General features: G+C 36.8%; 1 protein-coding gene across 1 annotated transcript in view; it reads right to left on the bottom strand.

Annotated features, from left to right (window-relative positions):
• rassf7a (Ras association domain family member 7a) overlaps window positions 1-12042 on the bottom strand; it is a 42674-nt gene extending 30632 nt beyond the window's left edge. The window contains exon 1 of the mRNA XM_081356640.1: window positions 11965-12042. The gene's annotated coding sequence lies outside the window, so the exon portion shown is untranslated. The remainder of the gene's footprint in view (window positions 1-11964) is intronic.
• Between the last annotated feature and the right edge of the window lie 2281 nt (window positions 12043-14323).

Below are 14323 nucleotides of genomic sequence, written 5' to 3'. Positions count from 1 at the left end.
TATATACATATACATAATAAATACATACATACACACACACACACACACACACCCACACACACACATATACATACATATATACACACATATGATATATATACACATATGATACACACACACATATATATATATATACACATGATACACACACACACATATATATATATATATATATATATATATATTGTGTGTGTGTGTGTGTGTGTGTGTGTGTGTGTGTGTGTGTGTGTGTGTGTGTGTGTGTACACATACACACACAATACTGTGCAAAAGGCACGTTAAAATAGTTTTAAGCCAGTTATTTATATATTTTGCTGTAGTGTGTCAGTAGGAAATATCGGTTTGCCATTAGTTGTACGATTTTTGTATAAACAAGGAGTCTGACAACAGCCGGTGCTCCACACAGAGATCTGACCTTACCATCATCAAGTCCATCACATGCACAACAATACTTTGAAAAAGTAAAAAAAAAAGTAAAAAACATTTTTTTTTTAATTAACTTTGTTATTCAACTTTTTACTTTTTACTTCTTTTGAAGCAAAGAAAAGCAAAATCCAAAATGGTTTGGAACAACCTTTCAGTCAGGAGGCAACATATGATGCTTTAAAAATGCAATCTTGTTTATTAACAGTGATTTATACACATGCATAAAGCTTCTCCACAAGATGCAATGCTTAGCTTTGGCAGCAAGTGCAGGATGAAGTGAAAGCAGAAACAGACCAAGGTAGCACTGCTTGACTGTTGTTTATTGGAGAGCACGGTTAAATATAGCCCCACTCTGTTATTACGGTCACCGCATGATGACATAGTTCTTTGTCATTTGCTGGGATTTGTGTGCAGTGCAACGTACACTTCTCATTTTGCAGTCATTTTGCAGTTAAACTCCAATAACTCAGTAAAGAAAAGCCCCAAATCACATTGTCAACAATAAAAGTGTTCTCCTTTCTCCTTAGGCTGAAGACAATTCAAAACGGCTTGAGTTTCAGGTCTATTTTAAACGCACACTCAAAGCAAATTATATTCAACTAAGAGTCTGAAGAAATATTCATCTTTCAATAGAAGGTAAGCTTGCACTAAAACACTCAGAACCACAAAAGTCTATAATACCCAGATAATACTTTCATGCCAATATTTAGTTTATTTCCTCAAACCAAAGTTGACAAACCAATTGTAGTTACAGTTGATACAGTTACAAAACCCTGATGATTGGCTGATTATTTTGTCACATTCAAAGTGAAATTGAAAAGAATAAACGTGATTATGTTCACCTGCTGCTCATTTAATTGCTGACGATTTTTCTGCCATAAAAACATTTTCTCCTGACTTACTGTATCTTGGCAGATATTTTACATGTGACCAAAGTTGCATCTGTAAGGTAAACCAGAATCTAAATGGACTTCTAACCGGTCTTTGATAGTTTTAGGGATGCACAATATATCTGTACAATATCGGTTAAAATGGGAAATTTTTTTCCAGTTATGATTGTGAATGCTTTTTTTTTAAATTACCTTAGCTTCTACTTAAATATAATATTTAAAAAGTACTCTGCTATCTTTGGCAAATCTCAAGATGAATATTCATTTTCATTCTGAACATTACAATGTTGTGATGCATGAATTTACTTGTAGACTTTAAAGTTAATTTAGTTTTTTTTAGAAAATTTATATAGACAATTGTAAAGAATTTTACTACTGGCCATTTACTGTTAATCTGACATAAAGGGAATACTTACATTATCAACCAGAATTATGCCTGTTTGACACTTCACATTTTATGTTTTTTAATTTTAATAAATATGTTTCTACTTAGTTTTTTGTTATCGGTTATGTGCATTAGGATTTTATGTTTCATCTTTTGTTAAATTATTGTTTATTGCGTTATTTGTTTTGTGTCTGTGTGCATTACACTGCATGCACTTTCTACTTAGTATTTCCAACAGCTTGTGGAAAAGCTACTTGTGATGAACTTTGATTCATCATGTGGATTTCTCTTTACCACCAGTTATTATTGTGATGTTAGTATATGTTAAAACATGGCCTTGCTAATTCACCAGAAAAGGCCTAGTGGACTTACTAGTTTAAAATGTTTTTTGTTGTTGTTCTAAATTAAAGTTGTTTTAAAGTGCCCCTGTGGTAAAAATCAAGCTTTAAATATTGTTTATATGTCTATGTGGTGTTTGTAATATGCTTTAAGACAAACCATGTGTAAATTCATAAGTCAACATCATTGCTGAGTATTTTCCCCTTAAAACTGCAGTGAACCAAAGACAGTCTCAAAAACACAGTTTGAAATCGCTGGTGTTTTTGACGTCACAAACTACCTTGTAACCAACCAGGTCAACGTGTGATCATCAACGAGTGGATCTCTGAGCTAGAGTGAGTGAGTGGAGGCGGGGCTCAATTGCATATTCATAGAACCGTGTATACCAAATGAGGCAAGGGTGTAGAGTTACATTCAAGCTATTTTAAGGCATGAAGACTTTTTTTCAAGGATATTTTTTCTAAATATGTCATTTTGGTGATCAAAAATAAGTTTTAAGGCATAAAATTATTGACTACAGGGGGACTTTAAACTACGGTTTTACTGTATTTTTACTTAATTTTTCTGGCAACCACAACTGCCAGTTTTTTCTGTAAAAATGAGAAAACATTTTTAGTATATCAGTTAGATCTCATCTGAATATCATCCATATATCTAATTTTGCTACACTTAGTGTCCATATACACTACCATTCATATGGGTCATTACATTTTTAGTTTGTTGTTGTTTTTAGAAAGAAATTAATCATTTTATTAAGTAAGGGTGCATTAAATTGATCAAACGTGACATTAAAGACATTTATAATGTGACAAAAGATTTCTATTTCAAATAAATGTTCTTTCATCTATTCATTTTTAGCATTCTACTCATAGAAGAATGCTAAAAATAAAAATAGATCTAGGTTTCCATAGTTCGCAGGTGTTCAATCAAGCCTGGGCCAAGCTAGTCTGTTTGCTGGGTTTAGAGGGGTTTTGGGTATTTGTAAGGTTTGGAGACCAGCTGGCCAACCAGATAAACACCAGATAACACCAGCTTGGCATGCTGGGAGACCAACTAAACCAGCTAAGACCAGCAAATCCCTGACCACAAGTTTGAGCAATGACAACAGTGATGTTTGTCTTATTAAAGACAAGTTTATCTTTAGGACAGTAAAACAGCTTTAAGTACTTCAAGGTTACGTCTCCAGCGAGAGGTACAAAATGTGGAGGTGCGGTTTTGGGTGGGCCGGTTGTTTTTCTTTTCTGTCAGAAAGGCTTTCAAAAGCTCAGGAAGAGGGGTATGAACAAAATCACCTGTCATGTGCCTGAGGGGTCATGGGGCACAAGAAACAAAAGGACTCGTCTTTCAAAGCCCCCCAGCTCTGTCTGACAGATATCCAAACACAGAGAACAATGACGCTTTCAAAACATTTCACTTTCATCCTTCATCAACATCTAAGAGCTACAGACACATATAAAGATGTTTTTGTTCCATTTCTTAGAAATTAGTCTTGTGAATTCATTTGTAGATCCAAAAACCCAAATGTCATACAAATTTCAAAACATTTCAAACAGATGTTATTGAATTGTAGCCAGCACATCTTCAGTATGAATGAAGCTTTGTTGGGCTTCTGGAACGCTCTAGGTGGCAGAGAGATGATAATAAAGGCCGGTTTGTGTAAATGACAGTATTTTGGGTGGATTCCAGACAAGGAATCATTCCTGAGGGCAACAGGTCAACAGGAATTTCAGGATTGAAATTAGAAATGATGCCATGTCATTCAACAAGTACTTACATCCTCAGTCATCAATATACAAAAGAATGATTATAATACATTGCACATAAACTGTGTGCCCAAAAGTGTTGATACATGAGTCATATCTTAAAAAAAAAAAAAAAAAAAATCTAAATCAAGTGACATTTAAATATTTTAAAGAAATACATTACGTGCACTTTTAAAACACAACACTTCACAATGAGAAGTTTGTTGGTTTTAATATTTACAACAGATATACTGTTCAATATGACGAGACAGGATGACACAAACACCATCAGATTCAAAAATGCCTCCACATACATTTTTAAAATCATATCCTTTACAAATGACATTGGGACCATGTACTTTATGAACATAAAATGTATGATTTGTAAGGCGAAAACTAAGTATGAATCTCCTAAATCCACACCGAAAAGAGCAGATCATACCAAACCGTACAAATGAGATCATATGGAATTGGGTAAATCAAAATAGTACAAAATTGTTGTGAGACTGTTCTTGCCACATTTGTTTTCAGATGCCACTTGGTTTCATATGTTTTATCTAATGCAATGACATTCATACATTTTGGAGGCAACAACAGGACCTCCATTAAAAAAAGGAAAGAAAAAAACATAAAAATACTAAACTACCGTACTATCTCATTCAAGGCTATACAACACGAAAACTTTACAGAGAATCACCATCAAGAAGCATTTTCTGGCAAGTGTTTCCTGAATTCACCTCCTCTCCCTGAAGAACATTTGACTACATTACCATGGTAACACAAAATACTAATTACCATGACCAAGAACAAAAGATCTGCGTAATTAGAAAAGCCAGCACTTTTGTGTGATCAAACATCTCTTAAATGGAACAGCGCAGCTAAAATCAAGCTTATTTTTTCGAACTCTTGAAAATCTAACATATGTTTACACCCCACAAGTTTGCATGAAACTTCAAGACATTGAAAAATGAAGCCCTATATGCCTACATGCCCATAAAAGCTGGTTACTCACCTATAATGCTGTCTTTAGAAAGTGCAAGACTCGTCTGAGACTGCGAGACAGTTGAGGCCACCTGATGTGGTACGTGAGTGTCCGTGTGAAACGTTAGGAGGGGCCCGGAGACAATCTGAAGTGGTGCCGCCATTCCGTCACCATGGAGACTGATGCTCTTTCAAAGCCACCGGCCAATGGCGAGGCACTGCAATTGTGTTGGGACAAAAGTCACATGACCAGTGTTTGAGCAGCACACAAAACATGAGTGGGGTTGGGGTGGGCAGGAGTTGTCGGGGCATTTGGGGGAGGAATGGACGCTTGGAAGAGCCACAAAAGAAATCAAATGGCGAGCGATCCCACCATGGTGAGGCACCAACTTCATGCTTGTTTAGGGGCCATTCCTTCAGCAAGCAAAACCAGTGACCTTTAACAATCACTGAGAATCTGTCAAAACACATTCTTTTTCCATTGAATGCAATAACTGTTAAACCAAACTTTGATAAAGAGGTTCAAAACGCACTTCAGAATCATGAAGGAATAACAACGCTCCCTCAAACTATAAAACAATTTCTGTTCAATTGTGTTTTGAATGAGTTCATGATGTTATATCACGAGGTTCATAATGTTCATAAGTGCCCTACAAACATTGCAGTGACTCTGATGTAATCATAGAGCAATATTACGGTCCATAAAATTCCAGTGAACAATAGTTCATCTCTGGGGTAAATTGTCAATTTGCAAAAAGGGATACATTTTTTCTTTAATTGATCTTACTGAGACAAAAATGCAAATAACGCAGACACACGCAAAAAGACGAAACCTTGAAAATGTCAAGCAGAACAGCACAGATAGATTCAGAAGCTCAATTACTATTAAACCTGTTCATAAAATGATAGTTCAACTGCCCTGTTTCGATCATGATAATATTTAACATAATCAAAAAAGCAATGCAGTAATCAAAGATTGTGTTTCAGGAATTTTAAGTTGTAATTCCCAACATATTTCTCTCATGGGAACGTAAAGTGGAGGCATAACTCATGAGGAATAGTTAAGCCTATGTGTGTGAGATGTGAAGAAGTATGCGCTATCTCCAGATGGTACATAAGCTCTTTTTGTTCTCGATCCATCTAGCAGCTGGACAGATGAGTCACTGTGAACTGAAGAGGTTTCGCAGGAGGAGAGACAGACACTATTTGATTCCCATGTCCGCCAAAAACTGGCCCACTCCATCCAGAAAGAACATGGTAAATCACGTTTGGGGCGGAGGGCGTGCGAGGAATGCTATTGCAACAGATATATTATGACTGCAGAAATACTACAAATTACATAAAGCGCATTCAATAAAATAGTGGTCACATTAGCAACATTTTGTGGGCAAAAAATATCAATTTCTCACTGCCAATAGTCTAGTAGCAATGTAGTAGTGCTGGGGTGTATACCAGTTTCAATTTCATATACGATATGTGTTTCAAATACCGAAAATACCATGTGAGTCCTATGATTTCTGCAACTACCTGATTAGTTACAAGGTAGTTTGTGACGTCAGAAACACCAGTGATTTCAAACCGAATTTTTGAGACTGTCTTTGTTTCACTGCAGTTTTAAGGTTGACTTATTTATTTGCACATGGTTTGTCTTAAAGCATATTAAAAATACCACACAGACATATAAACAACATTAAAAGCTTGATTTTCGCCACAGGGGTCTTTAAAAAGTCTGCTATTGAAATTTGAAGTCTGCATGTCTGGCTCTGTCTAGAGTTGCCAAGTCCACTTATTATAGATGCAACTTTGGGCTTCTTTTTTAGTTGCCTATAGATTTGGCCAGTCACAGCTCTTTTTTTGGGGGGGGGGGGGGGGCTATTTACAGAATGCAGTTGTGTATTTGGGATTGTTAGTAGTTGCCACTCATAGGACAAAAGGTATGACTGCTTTATCGTTATTTAGTGTGTGATGATGTTTATCTGTCTGTCAATTCCACTGGCTATCTCTGGGCAAAAAACCTCTACACGTAATAACCTTGAATAATTGATGGCTGCTCTGTCAAGTCTTCGTCGTTGGTTAGGAACCTGCGCGTGCTCTTTGATACCAATCTTTCATTTGAAAGCCACGTTTATAGCATCTGTAAAACCGCATTCTTCCATCTTAAAAATATATAAATTACGTCATATGCTTTCAATGAAATATGCAGAACAATCAGTTCATGCGTTCATGACATCAAGGCTAGATTATTGTAATGCTCTTATGGGTGGTTGCCCTGCACGCTAAATAAACAAACTACAGCTGGTTCAAAACGCAGCAGCTCGAGTTCTTACCAGAACCAGGAAGTATGACCATATTAGCCCGGTTCTGTCAACACTGCATTGGCTCCCGATTTAAACATTGTATACATTTTTAAATATTGCCGATCTCTTACAAAGCACTAAATGGTTTAGCTCCACAGTACTTGAGCGAGCTCTTAACGCATTATAGTCCTTCATGTCTACTGCGATCTCAAAATTCCAGCCAGTTGATAATACCTAAAATATCAAAATCGACTGCTGGCGGTAGATCCTTCTCCTATTTAGCACCAAAACTCTGGAACAGTCTTCCTAACATTGTCCGGGAAGCAGACATACTCTGTCAGTTCAAATCTTGACTAAAAACACATCTCTTTTACCTGGCATTCATATAGAACATTATACATTATAAGTTAATTGATTATTAGGCTGCATAGATTAGGTCAGCCGGAACTATGAACACTTCGTATAACACCCGATGTACTCGTTACATCATAAGAAGAATGGCATCTACGCTAATGTTAGTCTTTCTGTTTATTCCGAGGTTAACTGAAGTCAGCTGGATCCGGGTCGTATCCAGATCTGATGAAGGACCTGCACCTAGACACGACCACGACGCATCCCTGAAGTGTCAGCAGAGATTGTGTCAACTAGACTCTTTTTTTCTCCATTCTGTCACTGATGGAGTTTTGGTTCCTTGCCACTGTTGCCTTGGCTTTTGGCTTGCTTAGTTGGGGACATTTGATATTCAACAATATTATTGATCTGCCTTACTTAAGATGGACGATGACGCGATTTTCTTCTAGAAACAAACTTTGTTGTTTTTTTCATGTTATCACTGTGAAGCTGTTTGATTTTTATTTATATTGTAAAAAGCGCTATATAAATAAAGATGACTTGACTTGACTTGCTCTATCTTTTTGAATCATAGGTTTGAATGAGCGAGGCGAGTGAGGTGTCAGAGAGGCAAGTAAGCGCTCTTCCCTTCCCCCCGGAAATGGAGCGATGCTTGAGCTTTATGACTACGTTACTGAACTTTTTTACAGTCTTTTGAAATGATATTTTGACTGGACAATGACATCACTGTTTGCAGAAGTGCTTTATAGATTAAATTAACTAATTTAATAATTGATGATCTTTACAATGGCCCTGAATCAACACTGAACTGACTTCAGCTGAACAATGACACTTAAAAAGCTGGTGTACAGCCGAAATGATTTCTGTTTGCATCATTGATTCATTTTCCTGTTATCACCTAAAGCTGCTTTGAAACAATCTGTATAGTATAAAGTGCTATGTAAATAAAGGTTTGTATGCCATTACAAGTGGCTATTGATGCAACAGAAAGAAATCACTTAAATAATAAAATTCATAGCCATCAATGCATACATTATATTTGCAAATAAGATTTTATTGAGATAATCAGGGCAATTAGAGCAGCTAGAGTTCACATGTCTTATGAGTTTTAAAGGAAACTCAGGACAGTTAAATCTCCATTTTTAATTAAGTGAACTTATGCTATGATGAGACAGTCATTTGGTCCTTTAATAACATGCAGAAGTTGGAGGACTTTTTGACAGGGACTAGAAACGGTTCAAGGAATAAAAATGAAATGTTTGCCGCTGTGACTGTAGTGCAGAAGTCTAAGCTAGTCTCAGTGCGGTCGGGGTCGGTGCATCGAGGGCGCAAAGGTGGCGCTCGCGAACACCCTTCTGAAAACTAAAATGACAAATGGGACACCCTACGTTCTTCTAAACTTAAAGGTACACTGAAGTGTCTTGGAACGCACAGCTTTGTTTGATGCGTTGACGTAATTTCCACTGAAACAGGAAGTTAAGGCCGAACATATTGAATGGCTCCTCCCCCTTTTCAAACAGCCAATAGCGTTTAGTTTACCTCACAGACTGCGAGTCACACTTGAAACAGCTCCATGGAAGCAAATCCGAGCGCCGATGATACGTTGGATTCAATAGTAGAGGTGTGAATAAATTCTAGACATTTTATTCTTAAACAATGTACAGTTGGAAGACGGAATAAAACTCGAGCGTTTGAGCAACCGAACACACATCTCCAACCCATATTGCTCCTGACGTGTCAACGGTCGCTTTGGCCAGGTGGTGTTTATAGCGTAGGGGGCGGAGCTTTAGATTCTAGAGAGCATTTGATTGGACAGAAATTAAGATGTGATGAGAAACTGAAGTCTGCGTGACGTCATACAAGTCCATGATCCATTTTAGCAGAAGTGAGAGACTGAGTTTTGAATGCTTGTATCTCCTAAATGCGAATTCTGTCATTGTTTTGGAACAAACCAGCTTATTTATCACCTCAAGGCTAACATATCCATACTAAAAGCTAAAAAAACTTACATTTTGATTTCAGTGGGCCTTTAACGGACACACACGCAGCAGCCATTTTAAGTCCACAAGACCGCAAGTGCACATGAAGTGTGGCATTTGGGACAGCGCCTCTCTTCACCACGATATGGGCGGTGAAAAACAGTATGTGACAAAAGAAGTCCAAATTCACAGTACTCATAAAAGAGCAGGCAAAAAGTACCCGGATGACCTACTATTTCCAGTGAGATTCTGAAGTGTGCATACGATGGACACTTTACTATCCCATGAGGCCACAGGAGAGGATTAATGAATGGCAGTGAAGCAACGCAACTGAAGCTGGTAGGTCACATGATAATGACAACATGGTGAATGTAGTACGTCCAGATTACATCTATACTACACACATTCATACTGTATACAACAGTACCTACTCAAGAGAGTATGCGATTTTGGATGCAGCCTCACACTGAAGGACGCTCGTGTTTTCGGTGTCTGCCTTCTCACTACATGAGGACATAAACACGTGAACTTCATCTGCAGAGCTGATCTGAGAGTTACTCACCAGCATTTCACTTGATAAAACTATTGCAAATCATATACACACAGAAATTCAAAGGTTTTCACGACTACCCGTCAAAATAAAAGTTTGGTTTAACTTGGAAAAAAAAAGATAAGAAATACATAACTATTGCACCGTAGATTGTACTTCTTTAAATAATAATAACATTACATTTAATTACAACCAAAGAAACTCAAAGGTCTTCATTACAACCCGCCAGAATAAATGTTTGGTCTAACGTGAAGAAATTATGAAACAAATATGTCCGACATACTTATTGCAGTATTTCTGCAGAATATGAATACTGTGTACACAGTAAGTGAGTTTCCTGTATGCACAGACTACACGGATGACCGACTACATCTGTAATATACAACACACTTCAACAGAATGCTATACCCCACAATGCAGTGCACTCAAACTAAGCGGCCATTTTTAGCCTAACAAAAACCACCCTCACCCTTAGTTACTGTTGCTACGTCCGACAAGCCATTTCGCTCTCACACAGTGAAAAATAGGCTACATTGCAGAGCAAAGAGGTCCGTAACAATGCGCCGACAGACAAAACAGAGCTGGTTACTTTTGATATGAAACAAGTGTCCGCTTTCAAATTTCATAATTTTTAAACAATACTGTTTTGTGTCGTGACAGATCGCTGTAGCGCATCAGTTCAAGCGGCACGTGAGCCGATCATCACTTCCTATTAGTTATAGCACATAATAAACATGAATGAACATCGTTTCAACTGCGAAAAGATGTCAATACACACTATTTTTCAAGTTCAAGTCCACAACCTTTAATCTACTAACTCTCCTGTCTGGTTTGTTTGTCAGACAAAACGCAGATTCAGCATTATGATCAGTCAGACCCATCAATCAAACTCACGGTGAATTATAATTATAACCATGATTTTTTATCTCTGGCTTTGGCTCATAATTTGATCAAACTGTCAAAACTTTAAAAAAAAATTGTACACCAAATTGTATAAAAAAAAAAAAAATGTAATACCCATTTTACTTTCTAAATTGACAACTCAAAGTAGATAATTTGGAACCATTACCTTGAGTAATATTATATCACAGTTATCTTGAACTCTCTACTGACATATATCGGTGTGGGTGAAGCGTCATGCAAAGCGAAAAGTTTTCAATTATAATTAGCATTGTCAAAATACCATATTTTATTGAATTTGTCACTCATCATAAATTTATTCTGCAACCATATGCATCTAATAAAAGGGGTATTACAGAGATAAGATTAGATATCAGTCTGGTTATGTGCCTTCAAAATGATGACTGGAGAGACTTCATCTTGTGTGTGTACATCATATTAAAGATATAATTTCCTCATGACTCACCTGTCATATATAAGTAATGACTGCACAACTGACATGACACAAAGCATCACATCACAACTACAACAAGGCACTGCTATCATTACCACAAATAAGCTCCATGACAGTGATGGGTTTTCTGCATGCACATAAAGAACATGTGAATTCAGTTCAGCTACAGTAATATTCCTCTCTTGCGTACCTCAGCACTGGTTACAAGCATTTACACTTAGTCTGCTGTATATTCCAATTTGAATGCATTAAGTGGATGATGAGCAGAGCATGGTTTACACTACTAATCCAGATAAATCCACGAATGTGTAATTCAATTTCCTAAACAAATAAATTAAAATCAAATGTCACTGCATTAGATACAAACAAATACGGCATCTTTTCTCAGAACTGACCGAGCCTATTTTTTTTTCTTCTTTCTTTTGGCAGTATTTTTTTTACCCAGCAGGTGTCAAGTTGAATTTAGAGGATGTATGAAGTAGATGTAGAGGATGTTCAGTTTCCTAGCAGGTTCAATTCATCATTTTAACAATATGGACATGTGACTCATGACAACCAGAAGCGTCTGGAGAGTTTAAGTGTAGGAGGTTTGTTTTGTAAAGACATTTTGCTTCCAACACACAAACTTCATTCATACATTATACTAAATTAAGAACGTGCATATACTTACCACTGACGCAATGCATTTTCCCGCACTTTTTCGTCCAATACTGCTGAAGGACACTGTGAGTGTGTACACTTATCAAGCAACACGACGCCACACACAAACTCACAACTCTCCCAAACAGTCTGTGCTGTGAGTGATGGAATCGTGACGTCGACGCTAGTCGACCAATCACAAAGGTTTGTACGTGCGTCGCGTCGATATCGGTGCAATAGCAATAATAAGCTCTATTTCATGTTAAACAGCTCTTTAATAACGAAGGACTACTTTTTAGGTATGCAGTTTCTTTCGGAATATAATATACCAGTAACTCCCAAAGAGTTTGCCACAGTTATGGATGCTATTGCATCTGGCATACTCATGCTTTTCAAAAATAAAACTCACTCTTTAGATTATTTGCCTTCTCCTATTAACACACCTATTGGTGTTACACTGGGGGAAAAAAAGGAAGAAATTATAAAGTATGAGTTATATTCCTTGAGAACATTGTCTCTGGCCCTCCAGCAATCTCATATTGGAATGGACTTTTGGATCTAATTATTTTCCTATGTAGATTTAACATTCATAAGTTTTTAAATTGTAAACCTATTTTGGTATTACACAAGATAAAACATTACTTGATTACGATTTCATCTTCTCTTAACCCAAAAGCACAACCAGAACATGTACAATTTGCACTAAGTACTTAATGTTTACATTTTTTTTTAAAGTAATGGCCTCCTTTTTTTTCCCCATTCTCTTTTTATTTTGTGCTATGGTGTTGGTGAAGTGTTTTCTTTTACTATTCTTTATACTTCTGATATTCTTAATACTTATTGTTGTGTTCAAATTATGTTGTTCCACACTGTAAACTGAATGTTCAAATAAAGCATACATAAAAATATTAAAAAAAAAAGAAAAAAAGAAAAGAAAAAGCCAATAATTGTTTCCCCCCCCACTCTACAATTGTTTTTTAGTCGAAATAGTTGTAAATGCAACAAATTGTATTGTAATATTTGTTGTTTATTGTAGGTGTATATTCACGGAAATGAAAAACTGCCACGTTTTGTCATAGATCCATATTTATTTATGCATTTTATCACACTATGCTGGACTCAAAATGAGATGAGTAGAGAAACTGAAAAAAATTACCAATTTCATTCCTCATTTGCCTTTTTTTAACAATCAGCTTTTGATGTTTAGCTCTAACCCTCCAACAAATTTCTTACTGTATTTTAGCCATTTTATGTTTATTTTATTTAGTTATTTTATCATTACGATATATATCTGGATGTACAATGAAAAACCATGTTTAAAAAATGTATAAAAAACCTAAATACTGTCCAAAATGCTTAAAAAAACTTAGACCATGTGGAAATTATTGACAGGTTAATTATATGTTGCTTTTCAGAACAACACTCTGTTATCTGACTTATCATCAGTGGAAAATATTTCAGAGACATATGGAATAACAGTCTTGCACCTGCGTCTGCTCTGCACACACTGTACCAGCAAGACCAGACATGTTAAGGATCTGACAGATGGGGATGCTGCGCTGCTGGAGATCCACGACAGGAAAGCATAGTCTTCATGAGAAGCATGATTCCTCTGACATTAACATCCACAATGGGACACTTACAGTATTATTTCTCTGTATTAGCGTTCACATAATATCAGTGGAAGAATACAGACCAAGACTCTCTCCTGTCAATCTAACATGGAATACATCTAAAATAAAGCAGAGAAAAACAAGCATTTATCATAATGGAAATGGCGCCCCCTAATGAATCAGCAATGTATGTGACAACTTCAGCAGATTTTACAGTGGTTCTGAAAGTCAAGTCAAGTCAAGTCACCTTTATTTATATAGCGCTTTTTACAATACAGATTGTATCAAAGCAGCTTCACAGTGATTACATGAAAATAATACAACAAAGTTTGTTTCTAGAAGAAGATTGCATCATCGTCCACCTTAAGTTAGGCAGATCAATAATATTGTTAAATATTAAGTGTCCCCAACTAAGCAAGCCAAAAGCCAAGGCAACAGTGGCAAGGAACCAAAACTCCATCAGTGACAGAATGGAGAAAAACACCTTGGGAGAACCCAGGCTCAGTCGGGGGCCAGTTCTCCTCTGGCCAACGAGCGAACAGTGTATGATTATGATCCAGGCAGCATTACAGGTCTGAAGTCAGATTGGATCAGAACATTCAGAATATTTATCCAGTTCCATCTGGTTGTAAGTCAGAGTCATCACGCCGGTATGGAGACGAGTTTGTTGAGGATCAGTGCCAATGGCTGTCGTGTCTATGAGGCCTTCACAGGGATGATGAGGCTGGCACTTCAGGGATGCGTCATGGATGGGTCCAGGTTCAGGTCCACCATCTG

This window comes from Scardinius erythrophthalmus (assembly GCF_964197995.2).
Source record: "Scardinius erythrophthalmus genome assembly, chromosome: 24".
Classification (NCBI taxonomy): Eukaryota; Metazoa; Chordata; class Actinopteri; order Cypriniformes; family Leuciscidae; genus Scardinius; species Scardinius erythrophthalmus.
This window is presented reverse-complemented; position numbering and strand designations above follow the sequence as displayed.